Source organism: Trachurus japonicus, chromosome 21 (genome assembly GCF_045865225.1).
Source record: "Trachurus japonicus isolate A0001 chromosome 21, Traja_1.0".
NCBI classification, from domain to species: Eukaryota; Metazoa; Chordata; class Actinopteri; order Carangiformes; family Carangidae; genus Trachurus; species Trachurus japonicus.
In genome coordinates this window covers 14,577,478-14,600,597 of record NC_140927.1, presented here as the reverse complement: position 1 = coordinate 14,600,597, position 23,120 = coordinate 14,577,478, and positions in this window count along the sequence as shown.

The following is a 23,120-nucleotide window of genomic DNA, read 5'->3' as shown; positions in this document are numbered from 1 at the left end:
TGCCCTGTGCTCTAAAATGTTCACTGGGACTGGAGCCTTTTGGGGCTGTCACAAAGTGCTTAGAGAGGTGGGCACTTAGGGATTGCCCTCATTGCAGGCTGAAGTATGAGGGCCTCTGGGATGCTTCTACTGTATTTATGCAGAGTTAAAAAAAATTTATATAGGTGGAACTCCTGCTAAAAAATAGTGGAAAGCCTCATTTTGTACGTGATGTCACTCACATAAAGGGGCCATTTAAAAAAAAACCATGACGATGACTTTACATTCAATTTTTAATCCTAGCTAATGAATACACAAGCACAGACTAATGAGGCTATATCTATGCCATTGAAATTCCAGCTTTGATAGACAAACTGACAACGTTTTGAGTGTGAGTACAGGTTTACATATGACAGAGATAGTCACAACAACTGTCATTTTGTTATGTCTCGACAATAAGGAGGGCAAGAGCAGAGCAGAACAGCATCCACATTAGTTGATCTATTGATCATGTGCTGTGGCGTGTGTTTGGCCATTGAATCACCTGCTAGATCACGTTGTGTTTTGCTGCGGCAAGACGTTAGGTGAGGTTTAACTGTTTCACCATGCAACCCTGGGATTTTTTCTTTCTTTCTTTTTTTTGCCAGAGCCCTACTGTATCTGTGTCAACACAGTATGCTCAAACAGTAAGAGTGAATAAAATGTCTGTTTCTTTTCCATGTCTATGTCCTTCTCAACATGGTCTAAGTAGAGCCTACCTGACAGTAATGTGGAATTAACTATCTTCAAGCATACCAAAATCTCCAGACATAATTTTGAAGCCCCTTCATTTTTCCTTGCGCCACTGTCTCCAGACATTTATAGCCTCCTATGTCACTCCTATCTTTTGGCAAACAAGGACTGTAGTTGACCCCTGACTCATTTATTTGGTCATGCAGAGCCAAATGGCACCATTTAAAGATTAGGTAACAATTAACTGGTTAATTTAACGCGCATGTTTTTGTCCCGTTTTTTTTTTCTTTTTCTTTTTGAAAGACCTAGTTTTAAGCATGTGCCTTGAAGCACTAGATTTGACTTTGCTTACAAGTCAACCATTGGACCTCCTCAGTTATTCTCAGATTTCCTGTAGGAAGGCAGTGTAGTTTGGTGCGCACAAACAAAACATCCAACCTGTGTGAGCTCAGTATATGCAGGAAAGCAAGCTACCTGCTCATTAACTCTTATTCTCTTTCATCCCTCAAGCTCTGGGGCTTGTTTCTCTTGTCAAGCTCTGCCCCCTGGCAGTCCCTACCTGCTGTGCTGATGCTGATGTTTCATTGGAGTGAGAGACTCCACTCATCTCCCTGAGATTGTAAGGGTTGAAAATGTAACTGCAGAAATGCAATGAGAGACTGAAAATGGATATCTAGTTGAGGAAAGTGAATACCTCAAATATTTACTGTAATGTTGACAAAGGTACATGATACAGAGTTATAATGCTTATGGTAAGAGTTCATCAGTAAGTTTGGCAAATCGTTATAATTTAAGATCAGTATTTCATTAAAGGTTTTTCTGCGTGATGTATAGTAGACACAGGCTTATTTTTAATTGTGAGAATCTAATAGATGTTTAACTCTGTCAGTGTAAAAAGTGAATTACTAAAAGTAAAGTCATTCACTACTATACTATAACTTACTATAAACAAATTGCTGGTAAATTAATAATGTCCATACAATTGAGCATATTTTGCATCGCAAATTAGAATGAACCATACACTGTAAAAACGTTGTAGTTGATTATATTTTGCATTGCGTTGTTTTTATTCCATTATGGAAGAACATTTTTCTTGCAAATTTTATTTAGAATCATAACACTTCTATTTGTTTTTGCTGATGTCAGAAAAGTCAGTAAATAATTCTAATATGTCACATCTCCTATGATGATGGCAACCCACCCCTTATCTGAATGTAAAGACATACAGTGTACGGCAGGTCAGAAGCCGGCGCAAAAATGACCTTGATTAATGGAAAGACATGTGATCTTTGTCCCTGCCTAGCTCTATGAGATTCTAACTCTGTCGCCAAGTATTCAACACAGTTATCCACCACTGACCTCTCCTTCAGAGTCGTCATCTGTCCTTCACTAATTGGGTCTGTGATGGACATTCTCAGTCAGAGTGTGTTTCACTTGTCACTGCTGTGGCAAGGTCACTGTCATTCACTCACTGACTATGAAAGCATTTATGACACTTAAGACATATTCAGCGTTTACATCACAGGAAAAGTGCTTCCTTCTTCCATCTGATATCTGATTGACGGATAGAATATCAAATTTTAATGAGATAGGAGCAATATAGCTCTGTAATATGGTGTTAGGAAGGAAAGAGATGACTATCACCATGTCTCAACAAGTCAAAGACCCAATTTTCACCAAAACAACACCTCACCTTGCTCTGCTTCATATCATGCTGTGTCTCTTTTCACCTATGCACCATGTAATCTGTGGAAAGCACAGATATACAGTACCACAGGGCCAGATACAGTGCACATCATGGTAAAGAAAACATTTCACTACCAGCACTAGAATTACTGTTGAATTGAAGATGAACTGACCAGCAGTTAGACACCTCCTGCCCAATGCTACAGGGAAACTCAAAAGTTCCCTGGATACAATTACAGTGTCACAGCAGGGTGGATCACCTCTTTGTGTCTAACCTTGTCTATGCTACTTTCATTGTGTTTCAGTATTTGGTTGTGTATTGTGTATTTTGTGTCATATGTTGCCAAATTGGTGGTGTTTTCTGAATTTAGTCCCAGGACAACTGTGCTTTGTGGGAAATAATTACATGAGTGAAAACGAGTTATAGTGTCTCTTGACGTCTTAACTGCAGAGAGGGAAGAAAATCTGTCAAACAGCCAAGGATAACAGCTGCCATGGATGATGAGCTGTTTGAAAAATGCTAACTGTCAGAGAATGTGATTTTTTTTTAGTGCTCCAAAGAGCTTGACAGGAGGGGATGTGATTATGTGACAAAAGCCAAACTACACAAGTGTGTGTATTTTATGTATTATCATGTTTCATTAGACAGAGAATTGTGCGATAATGAAGACTTATTTGTTGTAGAAATGGTAATTCAAGGAAACCTTTCCTAACGAGAACTATTTGGAAATGGTTAAAACGGGTGCAGGGGGAGTGATGAGGCCAAAGCAGTGCAAACACTCACGTGAATGGACCATGCACTCATATAGATGGAAGTTAATGTGAAAAAAGTCTGTTGTTTGTGGGCATCATTTATTATAAAGAGTTTGGCCAAGACCTACTGTATATATTTAGAAACCTAACATTTACCCATGTGGAAGTCCTTGTCGTGTTTTCTCTGCCAATCTGAATTCAGTGTGGAACAGCAGTTTCATTTTTGGCGATGTTGACGTTCGCAAAAAAGCTTCTGCATTCCAATCAAAGTTGTGACAAATTTGTCTTTGAACAGTTGTTAATTTCAAACACAAATGCCCTCTCTCTAGGTATTATTCAAATTTGAAATGAAATTTGCACGTATTTGTTGAAACAAATTGTAGAAACACAATGATTTAAATAAACAGTTAAGACAACCAACAAATCACCTTAACTTTTCAACCAGCAGAACTCTGTATTTTTCCATTAAGTGTGGCACCATCACAACAGCAATCTTTCCATTGTCTGTGCCATAAAGAGTCAAGACTTTTTCTTCACTCTGAAAAACACACTGAGGCTGTCGGCCTTGGAGAGCTGAAGGGTCACAAAAAACAACATTATTAATGCTGTTGCATCTTTGTTTTTTTGGTTTGTAGTGTGGTTTTGTGTTGCTGATCAGAGAGATCTTTTTGCAGCATTTTTATTTGGTCTTGTACTTGTGACTGAGTTCATATTTGTTTACACAAACACATTAACATTTACCATATTGTTCATGAGTTCGTTTCATGACAACTTTGAATCCCCTCCCATACTTGAAAGCACCCCATCTTGCACCTTTTCAGGAAAATCAGTGAAGCTATTTAGGTAAAGATTGCAACCATTGCGAGGTTTGTTGTATGTACCTTCATTTAATACTACTGGCCAAGATCAAAGCACAGCACTGAAGTAACTACAGCAGAAGATAGGATGGATGTCCATTGATGAAAGATAAGGCCATGTGCTATTTTGACAGTGCTATGTATTTCATCTGTGTGTCAACATCTACAGCAAGTCATATTGCTCATAACGGCACACATTTGAGAGTTCTGCTAAACTAGGAACTCTCCTGCAATCAAATTAAATGTCAGAAGCCTCACGTTGAAATTGAAGCTGTTTCATTGATGAGGAGAGCCCTTCCTTTAAAATCACCCAATAAATTAAAACACTTTGAATAATACTCTGCAGAGCTGTCCCCTCGAGGTTCTTTATGATCCTTTAAAAGTCATCACTCACCCCACAACCTTCAGTTCAGTCTGTCCTGTGGCTCACAATGATCCATCTCTCAGACAAGTGAAGACATATTTGTCAGCATATAATGAAAAGAGACTGTCAGTTCACTTTGCCAGACATGTAGAAGAACACAGCTTTTCCTACGTTTTTATTTTGTCTTTGTCCAGGATGAGCATTGAACTGATGTTTGACATAGTGCAAATCCTATCATCATTATTATTGACCATTTCTAAGAAGAATACTTCTGGGTATAAGTGACCATAATGAAGAATGAATCATCCGCAGCTTATTTGTGTGGGTATATGAGTCATCCACTCTGGACAAAGATTTACTGAGAGGTTGCTGTATTCTGATCGGGTGTTGGTCTGTGTATAAATGCACATAGTCTGACCGAATTTTAATTGAGTTATTGTGGAAGTAGATTATAAAAAGCCTATTCTGTAGGTCAAAATACTATGAACTGCGCTTTTCTGCCAAATTAATGACTTTACCAAAAGTTGTCTGTGCAAGAACTGCAATAGAAGCATTTTATAAATCAAAACGATTTTGGAACCATAATCAGATCACAGTCCACATGCGGTTTCTGAAATGAGAGTGTAAATGCATAAAATCAACTAGTGTTCCATGTGCAACAGAGTGTTTCGGAGGGTTTACAAATGTTTGCCTGCTATGTTAATTCACAGTGTGGGAGTGTGGCAGCTGTGAAGATGGTGGGCAAATATGTTGTTAATTTATTTTCTCATTGTCAAGGAACCAGCCTACAGCTCCCACTGCTTTTGTTTTTCTAATCCCTGCAGATGGAAAGACTACTGAATATTTTAACTGGTAAGATCAGACACATGAGTGCTGTGGATCACCACAAAAATGTATAGCTAATCAGAGTTATGATATGTGATACAGTTTTTTTTTAAAAATGTAACATTCTCTTAAATGTCCAAACATGTTGCTGTGCACAACACATACATAGTATAAATGACATTATTTATCCCTTCTTTGAAAGTATAGGACGTATAAGACCTGCAGGAGGACTGACCCAGTGACAGTACATTACTACTACAGTACTTTTTTATGGACAAGAAATAGTATACTATTTCTTTTTTATTTACACAAGTAAAGTATAAAAAATTGTTTTATTTTTTTTATTAGGAACCAGGGAAGGTTTTCATACAGAAGACACTAGTCAACTCATACACTGAGTAACAACAATCTCAAAAGGATGTCAAACAGCGATGACACTTTGATCTCAGATGCTTTGCAAATAACACTTTGAAAGTAAAAAAAAAAAAAAGACAGTCTAGATTATGCATCATGAAATTTAATGTTGATTTTTTTCAATTTCAATTAATCTTAATATTCTTATGTTATATAACCAGTACAAATTAGTGATATTAGAGTGATATTTTGAATTATGTATTTCACAGGAGGGTGATGATGCTTGATTAATGATGTCATATAAAATATGGTAATAAATACAAATCCACAGTGAGCAGTCCAGTAAATTGTATTTTGAAAGTGGAAGGAATTATTGCAGGTAGATGCAGGGCTGCCCCGTAGACTGCAGCCACGACAGAGTCCCAGAGCTTGTTTGCAGAAGCAATTTGTCTTTTGATAAAACAGCCACAACAGAGCAGAATCAATAGAGGCTATCAAATGCATTCAATGAGACCTTTGTGCCACTGACTGCAACCATATGTCGCCATTACTTTACTTTAAATTTACTTGCTTTCTTTATACATTAGGTGTAGGTGGCCCACTGGTTTTATATCTTATAACTATGTCCAGTATTATCTACTAGATAAAGACAAATTTAGCTAAATATTAAAGCCCCTACAAAGAATTGTACTGGATATGCAAAAGTCTCTCGCTTCTGCTAATGTCTCTGTATGACCTACAACAACAAATGAGGCCATCGGTGTGAAGATAAGCTATTTCTAAATAGTGTAACCGGGAAGGCAGTGGTCGGGTCGGGCAATGGACAAAGCAATTTACGGCACTCAGACTGGAGATGGCATGCGCGGCAGGGCTCAAGACCGAAAAAATATGTATTTTGGGATGATAATTAATAATCCCCAGGTTGGGAAGAAGTTTTTGTTTTGTTCTTTGTGCTGAAAATGCACATATCACTGTCACTACACAAACGGTGCACAACTTCTTGCAGCAAGAGACTCCTGCAGACTCCCGTGTCATGCCACAGCTGCAGCCATGGAGTGGGAAGCTCCTCCGCACTGGAGACAGCCGACGCAGGCGGGACAGCTCGGTCTCACTGCCCTCCACGGTCCTGGTGCGCCACAGACCGAGATGCCCCGTCTGTATTGGCCGATTGGAGCTCACACTCTGCGGCAGACGGCCGTGAGATGGCACAGCGTTTTTTGTGACCTGAAGACAAGGCCGGCCGGCCGAGCCTCGGTTCTCCTCATCGGCCCCGAGTTGCAAACACCCGGTGGGTGAAAGCGAGACGGCTGGTTTATGCTCTAGCCAGCCGAGTCTCTCCGCTCCTCTCACCCAAACTTGAGCACCCGTCCTGGGCTATAAAGTCAGCCTGCTCTGCTGTCCTGCTAGAGGCTGTTCTAAAGTATTTTAAATACTTTTTCAAAGTACAGTAATTTGCCCAACACTGCTTCTTGTGCCTTGTTTTTTTGCAATTCTCACAAAAAGTTAGTCTGGAGCCCTGATGCGTGAGCCAGACAAGCGTCTTTATGACAATACACGCTAGAGCTCATTCGGAAATGCAGTCTTCATTCCGGCAAAAAACTACCGCTTTTTTCCACAGGAGTTGCCAAAATCTACACAAAGTGAAAGTTTGTTTGTAGGGCCTTTAGGAATAAGAATTGCAATTATATATGCATGCCTGTAACAAAGTTAATAATTATTATGAAGAGTTTTAAAAAGATATGGAAACATGTATGCATGCTGAGTGAAAACAGAATGTGGATAAACATACAAAATCCCATGCTTCTCCTAAAAGATTGATCTTTAGCTCCCTCACTACATGTAAATGCTGCAAGGAACTCTTGTTTCACACATCTGTCTCCTTAAAAGGGTCATAATCCCAGACTGCCACTGAAAAACTATTATCTTGGATTAGTCGCCCAGTCAGCCAGTCAATTAAAGCCTCTCCAAAGACATGTAAAGAGTGTAAGTAATATTTTAATAACAGATTTGATAAAATATTTATCCAATATTAATCTTTATTGTTAAACAGGCTCGCTGGAGTCTTCTTGTAAACATGGTGTTTACCTTCAGTGTTAGACAACATTCTAATTGTCTTAACAAACATGTTGTATGCATTTGCTTACGAATAAATATTTACAAAGCTGATGTATTTTAACTTGCACATTGTTTATATTGTAACTGCTAACAGTACCCGGGGGCTCATGGCAGCCGTGACAGTTAGGGGACAGAGAGAGAAAAGAAAAAAACACTATGATTCCCACAAATTGGGAGGCACGAGTGTACTCAATGTTGTCAATAGATTGTTCAGTTGCTTTACTCCCTTACCCAGCAGGCTTTACTAAACTGCCACAAAACAATGTCACTTACAAACAAGTGTGGAGGAACCTGAGGTTGTTCTGACCTGATCTCTTGAATGTGGAGTGTTAGTAAGGACTACAAGAAAAGACAGAGCCCTAAAAGTAAGGAAATTCCCTCATAAGTTCAATGCAATACCTGTAGCCACTAGCAGCAGAATGTGAGTGACACATCTTTAAACTCCATTTAAAGTTCCTTCATAATTTATTCGACTCAAGTCTTCTCACGCACCAGGGGCCAGATGCATAGATGATGAATATTTACAAAAACCATCCATACTCTATTTCCCGCAGATAAATTGGTATTAATAATCACACAATATGGGGTGAGAATGTACTCAACTCACAGATTCATTTTGACTGTGAATACACATGATCTTCCAAAGTGAGCCATGTTGGCAACAATGAAGTGAAAATTCTAAATAAACAGAGGATTATTATTAGTTTATTTAATGATTAATTCTGTAAACTGTTTCAATACTATTTTAATGTTTACTAATCTTAATGTTAGATGCCTGCCTGGTGGCCTGATTAAGATGTCTCTTGAAGTTCGGAGTCAAACAGGGCAGTGATTGTATTTGCATGTATTTGCCTCCCATTAGCAAAAGCCTCAGTTTCACAGTAGGTGAAATTGTGCTCCTTTCTTGTCATTCTGTGCCATGCCTGATAACCTGTGGGTGAGTCAGTGTTTTTTAATGCAAACTGATTGGCCAAGAGAACGTTCATTGTGGGAGTTGAAATGAAGCTTGTGCATGTGTTCCTAATTATCCGATGAGTTGGATTCGTAAAGCAATTGCATTGCTTTGTAATTTTGATGAAAATGGTGCATATTTCTAGCATTGTATGAACACAGGTTAAGACATGGATCTACACAACTGCATCTGCACCCAGGATGCTACAGTAACTGACCTCTCTCTTTTTTTTTTTTTTTTTTACTTCACACTTACAGTACAAGATGATCCATAGAGATTCAAAGTCAGATCATATCTGCAATATAGCAACTGGCATTTTCATGATCTCAAATGTTGCTTCTTCTGTATAATCAAAGTGAATTCTGACATCCCAGCAGGATTATTGCAGGGATTTCTCAGTTTATGTAAGTGACTGCATAATTTAGAGGAGTGAGCTTTTAATTATAAGCTGGGAGGACTAACTGAATGCATGATTTTTAATAAACTGTTTACAGAAACATGAGCAATAGATCAACCCCCTGCCCCCAACTGCAGCATTATTTCCCCCTTTTATTGAAGTGGATCTTAAAGTAAGTTAAGTAAAATTAAAAAAAATGGTTTTAGCTTTTATTTATAATGCATTGAAGATTGACGGTTTTACTTGTTACTGATGGAATCATCATACATTGGGATATATCAATTGGCTATCAACTCTTTCCTGCTCCAAACTATTGTTATTGTTATCAACAAATCCACTATGGTTTGACACCTGAAGCCCTCAACAATATTCCCTTATTTACGCATTTACTGATCTGTTAACAGGCACCTGGTGATTTATTTTGCAGCAAATAAACAGTGTTTGGGCAAACTGGGAAATTTCAGACATTTATTAAAGAGGAATTATGCATGATTTCTACCTTAACTAGGCTACATTTTTACCTTAATTAAACAGCTTTTGAGTATTGTGATGGTTAAATAAATGACTTGTAACGAGGGAGAATGGAGGCTTCCTGCCTACCACATAGTGTGTCTTGGCCGAAAACCAAGCTTGCAAGATCAGTGCCGCCGACCTGGGGCCTCATTTATCATTGTGGATACACGTTTTTTCTACACGCTCTTTCCCCCGTTTTGTGCGTACGCACTTTTCTCCGCCTAATTTGGGATCTATCAAACCAAAACCTGTTGGGAGAAAGTGCAGAAATTTACGACCAGTCTGACCATGGCGTACCGCGATTTACACGCATTTTGAAGAACAGGAGGAATTGGCGACGCCGCTGCTGAGTCAGAGAAGTGCAGTGAGGGAGAGAAGAGCGCGGAGTACACAGTGTTTCCCCAGGATTTTTTGAAGTAGTGGTGGTGATGAGTTTTTTGTTTTTATTGTAGCCTATTTTAATGCAAGATGATTTTTCTGACTGATATTGCCGTGTTACCGTGTATCTGGCTTTCAGAGAAATTCCGCTTCTTCCTCCGCTCTCCGTCCGTCCGTTGTCTTCACTCCACACATTTCCAGAGCGCACATGGCTAATTAATATGCATGTGCTGATTTGCATTGACCATATATGGTTGTGTTGGGCCGTTCAGAAGGCAGAATGAGAGGCGTGTTCACATCCGCACTTTTCTTGGGTCCGGTGTGATTTATCAATGGAAATTGTGGAGAGTTGTGCGTACGCACAGTTTGATAGATCTGAAAAGGGTGTAAATATTTTGGGTGTACGCCATTTTTGGCTTTTCGTCGTACGACAAAATTTAGTAGCACTTTTACACCCTGTTTGATAAATGAGGCCCCTGGTGTCCCAGCTCCCGTCTCAGTGGCACCATGACAAAAACGTGCCCCGTAACCCATAATCGCTTGTTGATGATACAGTAGGTAAGACTACATGAATACTGTATACACATGGTAACGCGTATATGATAAACGTCATCCACCGCTCCATGGATTACTTTCTTGCCGGCTTCATTAAAAACAAATGCACATGGCCAGGAGGACGGTGAGCAAAACAGCGGAAAAGCGACCAGACTTGCATAGTTCTCCATCATCATTTCGTAATCACTGACTAATGCGTTGCTGCCATCGTCAAATACAGTCTGGCCTTGAGTCTTTTAATGCTCTACCTCCAAATAGACCTTTATAGAAACACAACCTACTGTTCTCATTTCAAGATTCAGCAGTAGCAGTGTTTGTCTCCACTAGCAACCAGTGACAGGAAGATTCACAAGATATTGAGAGATTGTTGGGGGGGGGGGTCTAATGGTTTTTTGACAGCCAGAAGAGGAGCTGCAATGGACACTCTGGTGATTAGAAGCAGATTAATGACCTGGCAACCTGAAGGAGAGACAGGGGACTGAATTTACGTTGAACTGGCAGATTTTCCTGTTCATTTCCGGATTTGGTGCCAACCAATTGATTATAAATGTTTGATCAATTATAATAGACTGAAGCCATTAGGGGAGACAGCAGTCCAACCAGGACACGCAGCTGGCTAATTGGTCTAAGACTAGATTAAATTTTGCATAGGACCCATAAACAATTAGTAAGCAATGCACCCACTCTAGACTTCCTGGTAAGAAACCACAAGCGGTGAGGGTAGCCTATGATAGGAAATAATAATAACTTTAATATTATAAATATTATGATATATATTTATGTTATGAGAGACCAATGCTCCTTTACAAAGCTTGGCACTGATTCCAAAACACTTTCCACATCTTTCCACATGCTTTCCTGTAGCCATCAAGAGTTAAGCAGAGCCAATGTCCTAGTGTCTTTAATGCTGTCATAAAATCAAAGGCTTTTGGCATCAGCAAGCACAGAGCCTCTGATCAACAATTCTGCCACTTTTTAATCAAATTGATTTATGCTACATCATCAGTACAAATGCTTACAAGTCTATCTCTCACTACTCTATGTTCCTCAGGATTGATAAGCCAAAATTGTGAGCATTTATAGAGATGAGCTGAAAGAAAGGTGAGGAAATCAGTTTCCCTCTGGTTGGTGCCCTTGGAGGTGGCAGGGTAAGAAATTCAGGATAAGCAGCTAATCCAGGAGCCAATCTATGCTTTGAATTCTCAGCATGGCAGTGGTGAAGGTGAAAATGATTCGGGAGCCATTACTGTGCCCCCATGTCGCTTTGCCAAAGAACTGACTGAGCAAGAGGACACTAGGTCAAGATAATTACAGCCACATTGCACAGAGATAATGCTTTTTTCATCTGACATTGGTCAGCAATACAGAGTTTCTGCCTCTGAAGTGTGAACATATGGCTGTTGAGGAAAGGGGAAAAAGTACTATTTTCACATTTCATCGTTCAAAGCTATATTTTTTTCTAAATGAGCAGCATGGTAATGTGAACACTCCTGGCAAGTCCACCAATTTCTAAATTTAATCATTGCTGCTTTGCAGTGTGTGCCTGGGCCACAAAGACACACACGCACGCACGCATGCATGCACTTCTGAGTGAGTGTTATGCTTGGGGGAGACTTCACCCCTCATTCACAGCAGGAGTCTGATTTTTTTTAAAGTGAAAAGAATCGTGAACACATGCTCGCTCTCTTTCGTGCACCATGCATTAGTGATGGCGCATTTTGAAGGATAGCCTTTAAGTTATCTGAAACAATGTCTGTCAGGTAACATACATTACACTACAGAGCCATACTAAATGAGGCATTTCTAATATGGCTAATGTGTCACGACAGTCGTACCTATGTTCGTCAGCCGTGGAAAAAAAAAAGAGACAGAAATACGTATATTATTAAAGGGATAGTTCACCCAAAATTCAAATTTCATTCATTATCTACTCACCCTCATGTCGACTAAGGGCTGGGAGGAGTTTCAGAGTCCTCCGTGCCTTCTCTGAGTTACAGCGGGGCTCGGCGCAGCACTGCATGTCCATATGACGGTTGAGAACGGAGCTCACTTTTCTTCGTCCAAAAAGACACACTAAAAAACATCCAAATACCTCCACACAGCTCGTCTGTAATGTCCCTCTTGTATTGAAGCCCCAACATGAGAAATTGTTCCGAAAAAAATTAAATAAGTGTATATTTTAAGCTTGTTTGTAGCGGAAGCTCCCAGCACTGCTCTTCCTGGTCCGTCCAAATCTCGATTTGCGCCGGTGTCAGTGCAAATCGCGCTGTTTTTTGGTGTGTCTTTTTGGACGAAGAAAATTGAGCCCCACTGTAACTCAGAGAAGGCACGAGGACTCTGAAACTTCTCCCAGCCCTTAGTCGACATGAGGGTGAGTAGAAAATGAGTGAAATTTGAATTTTGGGTGAACTATCCCTTTAAATGTATTGCTTTTTTTTCCCTAAGGTACATTTTCAGCCACTATGGAAAGATGGAACGGTAGTACATGATGTGGTGCTCCAAAAGTTCCTTGTGAGATGAAACTCAATGACATTAATTTACATATGACCGTTATTGTATGAGGCATTTACCGGGGAGTGACAGCACCCAAATTATCCATATCATATTTTACGTGCATGTGCTTAGGACTGATTGTATCGTTCAGAAAACGGATACACTGTCAAGATAAGTGAGAAACAAAGAAAGGTGCACTGCAAACTAAAACCCATTTGATAAGGACCGGTGATGGTTTTGGTTCACTGTCGGGACTGTTTCACATTTTGAGATGGGACTTTGAACCCAGGACTTGTTATCATTTCTTATATCAATGCCTGTGTGCATTTTTGAGCTAGGCAGACCTACAGTATATACTCACTACGCAAGCTGTGTATGTCTGTGCAAATTAGATACAGGAACTCTGCTTGCTGCTTTTGTTGAAGGTGTCTATTTTTCCTACTTTGCTGAGAAGATAAAGATGAACTTTACTTCTGGTCACAAAAAGAGTAAAAAAAAAAAAAGCACCATTAGACGGAATCAGAGGAACGGCAATCAAGTAAACCTGTTCTCTTCTCTACAAATTTGATGTCAGCAAATAGTAGGCTAAAGTGCTAGCTTGCAGTACATGTCTCTTTTTCTCTAACGTATCTTGACAGTGCATCCGTTTTCTCTGTGACACGTTCAGCAGCAGCTTCCAGGGCTGTTCTATTACATTTTGGGTGGTAAAAGAGCAGCTATTTATTCCACCTCAAACACCAACAGTCAACAGTTTTTACAAACCACCACAACTGAAAAACAAAAACAAAACAAAAAATGGAAAAAAAAGTTAAATATGCACCAGCAGCATATGATGGCTGCCATGTACGAGTAACTGTCTTTCAAAAACATTTTGAGACGATGAGGGTCAGAGCAACTTGGCGGTAGTCAGACAGGCAGTTCACTGTTAGCTTCTTTGGTACAGGGATGATGGTGGTTGCCTTAAGGCACGCAGGAACAACAAATTGTTCAAGCGAGAGGTTAAAGATGGTCGTAAAACCCCCCACAAGCTGTTCTGCAAAATCCTTAAAGACTCGCCCGGGGACCCCATCCGGTTCTGGGGCCTCAAGTACAAAGACTTGCATGGATTTCCTACTGAAACGTGGCGTACGCTAAAATCCAGAAACTGTTGTATGTACAAAAAAAATCAGATGTACCAAGGCCCCTTTCCACAGAGCTGGTTCCAGTGCTGGTTCAGAGCCAGTGCCTGACCAGCACCGGATCTTTGCTTTTCCACCGCCTAAGAACTGGTTCTTGGTTCTTAAAACTGGTTCCAAGCAAGCACCAACTCTTTGCTGGCCTGAGAACTGGTTCCTCCAGGGGCTGGCGGCGGGGTTACAACAGGACCAGTGCAAAGATATTAGACATTATCGATACCGTATTGGCTTTGTTTGTCTGCTGTGTAATCGGTGTAAACAAAGTTGAAGCTAAGTAGCTGGGCTACAGTGGCTAACAACAGCTAACGCTTGAACATATCACCGTCAAAACGTGGTCGCGGCAATTACGACGAATACGGCTTCCTTTTTACTTTTATTTTTTCCGCCAGGTTTAAGCAGAGAATTATTGCTCATTTGATGGACCTCGTCGGGTCCGGTCTTCAACACCTGTGGGTCAGACTGGGTTTTAATTTTCAAGTCTGTTTATAAATGTAGCAGGCAGCAAAGACAGGAGCAGCTCCTGTATGGGGAGTATGTCTCTGACTTGGCTCCTTATCAGTGGAAAAGCAAACTGGTTCTTTGGAGGCACCAGAGCTGAACCAGCACCGGAACCAGCTCGGTGGAAAAGGTAAGAGTGTGCGTATGCATGTGTTGCAGCAGTTCTTTCTCTTTTTCACTCTCCCGTCTCACAGGAACTACCAAAGCAACAAGAAAAGAACTCTGGTAACCATGACAGTTACACGCACTACCTGTTGGTGAACATTCCATTTCCCAACTGCTTTCCCAACTGCTTTCCCAACTGCTTCCCAAAGGAAGAGGAATTTCACCAAATTTGAGTTGGAGGTGCTCCTCAATGAAGTTGAGGCGCGTAAACATGTTCTTTTTGGAAAGTTGTCCTCCGGCATCAACACAAAGCACAGTGGAATAGTGTGTGTGAGATGGTCAGTGCTGTCATGTCAGAGTGGCGCGCACTCACTGAAGTTAAAAATAATTGGTCAGATATAAAGGTGAATGTGAAGTGGAGGGTAGCTGTCGTCTCAAATGGGAGCAGACATTGTTAGTCGATAATTAGGTAAATGTGAAATGGATTTACAATTTCCATTTGCTAATTTTATACACACTTACATGGATCACATTGTAAATGAAGGGAGGCTGATAAAGACACAACTTTATGCACATGTTTATTGACATAATACTTCACACAGTGGGTCTCATTCATGAAATGTGAGCAGCACAGATTTGTGTGTAAACGGTGTGCACCGGAAATTTACATGGATTTCCGCATTCATCAATCTTTTAGTAGTGTCAATCTTTTAGTAGTGCCAATCTTTTCGTAGCTAGCTACTCACAAAATCTGTTACCCAGGAGTAGCTACACTGAAATTGGCTGCTGTTACCTCACTCATTAAAGTGACAATGTTTAGCATTTATCTGATTCATGGTGACAACAACAATGTCCTAGTGGCTCAGTGAAGGACAAAAGTGTTGTAAAACTACAAATCCCTAAGACATGCAAGTGTAAAAAGTGCATAAAAACTTCTTCATGCATCTGATTCTGGTGTTTACATTTTATCTTTAATATTGACTATGTTCAGACATGTTCTTAGAACACTGCTTTCAGGGCCGTTTTTCTGGGTTGTGATTTGTATTGTATGAATGCTCAGTTACAGTGTTCACATTTGATTATTTGTTGCCAGTACAATTTATGTAAGAACCTCTAACAAAATTAATGGATCTATTTTTTGTATATTTATGTTCAACCTAGGACCAAGATGATCTAGCCATCATTAACTAGAAGACCAACAGGACATTTTAGGAAAAATAAAAGAAGTTTTCTTTTAAAAATCCATTTCGTCTGTGAAGCACTTTACACTCACCTGAAAAATTGTGGATTTGAAATTAGTGGAAATGAAATGAGTAAATATCATAGATATTGATGGAATCAAATGTTGTTCTTATTATTTGCTGCAAGAGTGAATGTTGGAAAGTTTTCATTACTTTTGGCAAATAACCTTTTTACTTATAGCTTGGCTTTGTACAGCATTCACTGCAGTGATGCTTGGAGGTTTGATAAAGCGGCTCCAGGGCCATCTCTCCCTCTCAAATTGAATCGTAGGCAACTGGACTTGTATTTGTCTAGGAAGACGTTTTGCCTCTTATCCAAGGGGCTTCATCAGTTCGTACGCATCAGTTTTAGTGCCATATTTCCCCAAAGTCAGTCACATTCTCTCAATTTCTTCCCCCTCTGAATGAAGTGAATAAGATAAAAAATTACAGTCAGTCAGAGACAGACTACTGTGTACAGTGTCTGTTATTTCAGTTTTTCTCTCTGTATTGCATTCCATGTTAAATTGTTGGTGGAAAGTGTCTTCTCCACAGTGGCACAGGAGTGTCACTGTTGGTGACATTATCTCAAGACAAAATGAAATTATTATCAGCACAGTGATGTTTTAAATTCAATGGGGAGTTACCTGCACTAATGTGAAATGCTTCAGATAGGCTGTGTGTGTGTTGGCACGGAGGTTATAAAGATATACTGTAATTTTGTAAGATCCTTGTTTTATATACCTGAAGGTAAGAAAAACAGGTCTTCAGGTAACACATAATATTTCTGTCTCATTCAAAGTTACTCTGAAATAAAGGAGGAAGATCACATGTTGAATATTTTTAGCATTTTGTGTTTTGTGCCTTGTTTGTGCCAGTGGGGTTGTAGGGAGGTGTTTGCCAGATCACTGTGAACTGATTTGCCAAATCATAAACATATTTTTTTATTCTCTAGTTATATGTATTCGAATGACTTTTGGAAGAAAAAAAAAAAAAAAAATCAGTGATGCTTAGCCTGGCAAGGCGGGGCAAGTTATATCTGATGGCCTTTCAGGTAGCACTGTGGGAAACCCTAGACCTACAGTATTTAGGCTTCGCATAGACATCTACTTTGAATCTGCACATTTGACAGATGACCTGAAAAAGTTCTTGACTATAAACTATACTAACTAAACTATTTCTGTAAGATTTTTTTTTTTTTTTTTTAAGTATATTTTTTGGCTTTTTATGCCTTTATTAGATAGGACAGTTGAGAGTGTGACAGGAAACAGGAGGCAGAGAGGAGGGGAATGACACGCAGGATAGGGCCGTCCAACGCGGGATTCGAACCGGGGCCGCCTGCAGGGAGGACTATAGCCTCAACATATGGGGCGGGTGCTCTACCAACTGAGCTAAACACCGCCCCTATTTCTGTAAGATTTGAATAAGATTGTTGAGCACAATATTTTCAAGCCAACACACAAGCTTCATAGTCTGCAGGTTTGTTCGTTGCAGTTTGTAAACACAACATTAAAACTGGGCCCCTCCTCTCAGGCTCCAGCAGCAGCAGTTGTCAGGACTGCAATGAAAAGGAAATGTCTGAGTGAAGCACTGGAGCTGTGGGCTGATAACCGGCCATCACTGACAAAGGAAGTCTTGAGGGCTATGCTGCAACGAGTAAGAAGACCGTTGCGGTGAGCTGGGAAGCGGGTGCTAGAGGCAAGTGCTAGCCGGCACCGCTAGCGGAAGTTAGTGTCGAGCTAGTGGGTGGTAGCGGTAGCGGTTAGCATCTGCCACTAGCGCTCCCTACCACCGGTACATCTAGAGGGGCTAGCACTCGTGGTGGCTAGTGGGCCTAGCAGTACTCCTACTAGTCCTACACGCAACTTCCCCTGCGTTCTGTCATTGTCTGGGGAGAAAACTTTTCTCCTGCCCAGCAACGTCCCGTCCACACCAAAACATCAAAATACAGGGAGAGGGGGGGACTTTGCAGACACTCTCGCCATCACACAAGTAGAAGCCCATAGGTGGTGATCAAGCAGGATTTTTTTTGTATAAGTCTATATTTTGTTATTTAGGAAAATCAGACTCTACCTTTTTATAAAAAAAAGTTAATCTGGAACAAAAGGCAATATGCAGCGTATTTTGAATATGGATCATCAAGAGTACCTTTTGCTTAAAAATGATGTAACTTTTCAAGCTATTATAAAATTCTGTCAACCACCACCACCACCACACTCACGTGCACACACTCCTCACACACGTAGTCCACACAGTTGGGCCACCATTCTTATAAATCTTCACTCATTAATCATTTAGAGGAAGCAATTTGTGGAGCACCTGTCTCAAGCAGAAGGCCATTAGGGTTTTCGATGGAAGGAGCACTGTGGGTCTAATGGCTTTTCAGTGGAACTTATTGGAAGACATATTGGATTCTCTGCTACACATAGCCACTAGCTGTAAGATAGCGGGTGCTGAAGCAGAGCTGGCAGTTTTAAATGCTGCACTACATATAGAAAAAAAAATCTCGCCAGGATGTTTGCAGAATTGTAATTAGCAAATTTTTGTGCATGTAAATTTGTTTTTCAGAAATCAAGTTTAATCCTTTCATCAGTGCACCTACACTCTAAGACAAGTTCCTGTTTACTCCCACAGGGCGTCAGAAGCCTGTCCCTGCATTTGTATGGTTAAAGGAAGCTTGCCAATGATTGTAAATATCATGTGCACGCATTCATATGTCTGATTGCAAGAATCATACTTTAAACCTCATGTGTGTCTTAACAAAGCCCAAACAAAAGTTTACACAGAGATTTGCATTTCAAATACATGGGATTCATTCTGCCAGTAATAATTCCGGTAAACATAATCACTGTGAGCACCTGTTCAGTAACCTGTGATGGATGCTCCTTTTGAGGAGATCAAGCAACAACTCATCACCAGCCCAGTCACTGTTCTTGGACGTCATCACGGCATTTTGTCAATATTTGGGGGGGAAAAAAATGCTTGCTATTCATTGCTTCAAATACAACAGCCACATTCCTTGTTTAGATTCTCATTACCAATGCTGTGCTTCTCCTTGGAGGATTATCCACCTGGAGCAGTTGACTGTCACTCTGGACGTGCTGCAAAGCCAACTGAAAGCCGTGGGGAATGCTGTGGCCCCACATCACTGTACACCGTACAGTATCAGCCTTAGCAAGGACAAGACCCATCAATATTAGTCTGTCATCTTATCTGATAGAGACAAGCCCAGTGCTGAATCACCAAGCTCAGAACAGGCCCCATGTTTTGTAAAGCACTTCACTTCACTCTGCTCTATGAATATGAATGGCCACGGCACTTTCTAACTCCTTAAACTTTTCCTCTACTTTGCAGTATATAAAAGTGGGATTGGTTGCAAAATAATGCAAATTAACACCTGAATGGTAGCTGGCATGAGAGATGTATGTTTATAATGTCAAATGACCACTAAATCTTCACTGCATGATATAGCTGGCATACCATCTGCCCCGAAATCCTAGTTCTGCTGATCTCATTGTACAGCAATGAATGATTAACAAATAATAATAGAATTTGGCATAATAATACTGCCGATACCAATATTTTCAACATTAGTATTAGGGCTGTCCCTATTACCATATTTAGAGAATCGATTATTCGCGGACATAAAGTCGATCATAATCGGGGGGGGGGATCTATTCGCAGCGGACATATCAAGACATGTCAAGTAGCCTGCTCATTTCAATGTAACAATTTCCGATGACAACCGGTGTCAAAAAGGAGGAAAAGAAAAAAAAAAAAATCAATCACAGACTTCATGAACGATTACCATGGCAACGATCAAAGCTTCGATTTTTTGGGGTCAGTCCTAATTGGTATAGGCTCTCGTATTGCAACCTTTTGGTGTAAAGAAGGCTACTGGGCAGAGTACAGTCAAAGAGAGAGAATCCAACATAACCCTGATGCACGCACCCTCAACCCGTATTATCTCTGCATGTGGAAAGCAAAGGAGGAGGACATACAGCTGTGGGTCATGATACAATTACCATACAAGAGTAATTAGTTGTATTTTGCTTTTAGCTAACTCTTTCAATGTCTGATTTAATATGATTAAAAGCCTTCTGTACCCAACTTTTCACCCTTAAGTAGTCTCTCTCCCAGCAGGGCTCTCCCAACACACAACTTTGTAAAACTCAGGTCCATCACCCACCCCATCATCTCATCCATCTTCTTTCTCGTTAAGCACTATTAATTGTCCACATGTACCATGGGGCATTGTTTATTAATTCACATCCTGTGCCCATTAGGTACCATCAAGCATCTCTAGACAAATAGCCACCCATTAGACAGCTCAGCCTTCTAATGAGAGATGGTCGCATGTGGGTGGCTCCAATTATAAACAACTCTGGGGATCTAATGCTTACATGTTTCATTTCTCCAACCTCAACATTTGAAGTTACTGTGTGAGTTACTGTAACTTAAATCTATAAAATGGTACAATTTCGTAATGAACTTTATTCATATTGTGCCTTGTATGTACAAAGGTGGCCCAGAGAAATTCTATAAATCCCCAATAAAAAATGCATCCTTTTTGACACAATGCAGTAGAGATCGAACGGTTTATGAAAACGCTCCAAACTGTTCGGTTCGACTGTCTCGGTTTGGAGTGTGTGTGTTGTTGGGTTCATTATGTATGCACAATTTTTTTTTCCATCCAGTACAAGGCGAAGGAGTAAGATGTGGACCTTGCCCCGTCTCTCTCTCTCTCTCTCTCTCTCTCTCTCACTCACTCACTCACTCACTCACTCACTCACTCACTCACTCACTCACTCACTCACTCACTCACTCACTCACTCACTCACTCACTCACTCACTCACTCACTCACTCACTCACTCACTCACACACACACACACACACACACACACACACACACACACACACACACACACACACCGGACAGTGGACCTGTCTGTGAATAGCACCTGCACACTCTGAAGCCTGTGTTAAACAGGGATCCTGCTATAATGCTGTTCATGAAGACCCGTCATTATGCTGGCTTTGCGTGCTGATTCATTAAAGCCTGTGCCATTTGAGAGTCTTTCGACATCATATTGTTTCAAAAAATCTTGCACATGGAAACTCTTAAAAAATGCTGCAGTACTTGGAGTGTTTGTTTTCACTATCTAATGTTTTAATACGGACAACAAGTTTATTCTCTTGATGAATCTAGCGATAAAATATTGCAGAGTCCTTATGATACATGGTAGTTACTTTAATGAGTCCTAAGTTACATATTTGACACAGGACACAGGCTAGCAACGTCAATGTGCATGTATGTTTTTAATGTCATTGCAAATTTGTGAGGATGTTTCATGAACCTTTGGGAGAAACATGAAGCAAAACTGGAAAAAAAAACTGACATAACTTTGGCATATTCTCACTGGTGAACCCACTTGTGAAACAACAAGGAGAAGCTACAATAAGGCCGTCACTCAGAAACCATTGGTGTTCCTCGAATGCATTTGCTTTAATGATATAGTGAATCCTAACCATACCAGACTTGACAGGACAAACACTTAGGATGGTCTGTTTTCTTGGGTGTAATGAAGTGTATTTGAGATGTGTTTGAGAGAGGATGCTGCATTCGAGACGGACTTAAGTCATGATCAAAAGGGAGCTCTTTCTGCTTTTATTGATGTCCATTATTAGGTCATTGCATGATTGTATTTAACTTGAGTGGTCAAACCATGAGAGTTAATAGCTGACTTCATTTGGAAGCAATGATTTTAAATATATGCAGCACATGTCCTACGAAACCTTCTTTATATTCAACTGCTAGCATTATTCATGCAATATCCATAACTGGTTTGGCAGGGCTAGTATTCATTGTATTAGGCAGGCTGTATAAAATGGCAAATGGAAACATGCCTATTCTTTCTGTGATGCACTGCAGCCTGGCCACCCAATTTGACAGTTCCATCATTTTAAAAATGGCAAGAAGGGCTACTTTATAACCACTGCTGCAGGAGCAATTTCACTTGTAATGATGGTAGAGCAATTTTACCATCTATCCACACTGCAAGGAAAGATAAACAAGGGCTGCCAAGCTCAGAAAACTCTGGCACCACCTCAGCTTTTGGTTTGATGAGGAAAAAAACATTTTATTTACAACTTTTATTTTATCTGATAATTTTGCTAAAATGGTCATCTACTAAACTAATTATCAAGAAAATCAATTTATTACTGCTATAACTGTGAATCATTTTCAAGTCAATTCAACTTACTACTAGCCTCAAAGGGGCCCATTTGCTCCCTTCATGTTATTGCGGGTTAAATGTTGGTCATCTGCAGCGAGATACCGTTCTTTTTTTTTTCTGTCTGAACGTACAGTAGAAAAAGCAAAAACTGATCAAAATTTGACTTTATGGTATAAACCTCTGAAATGGGATCATGCTTTCATCACTGATAGTGATGCCCTACTTAAAACTTACTCTTAAATTCAAATAATTTGAAGAAAATGTTTTAAGTTGAGATGTGAAATAATAGGGGACGTTATGTTTTTAAATACTGACTACAGTACTGACTACTGGAGGATTCATCATTACACTTAATCAATACCTTGAGAGTGAGAACATCAGTAATAATAAAAATAAAAACAATAATGACAATCATAATAGTTTTTACCTTGTTTTCCCATCATTTTCTGCCATATTTAATGATAATGGGCTTTATGCACAGCTCTACTACTTCCTGAAATAAGCCAGCTCGTTTATTTCCTGTCTTACATTATTGGACCAACTGATTAATCCAGGTGTGCTTGACCATTGTTGTGAGGTCAGACACACCTGGATTAATCAGTTGGTCCAATAATGTAAGACAGGAAATAAACGAGCTGGCTTATTTCAGGAAGTAGTGGAGCTGTGCATAAAGCCCATTTACACTAAAAGTTGGTAGGAAAAAAACAAAAACAACTTCATATGCCCTGTGCATGCAAGCTCCTCAGCAAATACAAATAATCCACATTCAGGTTTTCAGATATGTCTAATTTCAGCAAAGTTACCAAACCACTGTGAAGAAACAGTGTCCTTTGACAGGGTAGGAAGCTGAAAAACAAACAAAAACTGTCATTGTCCTCTTTTCTGTATTGAAAGGCCATCAGTTTGATTTGTCCAACCATGTTCCTTTTCTT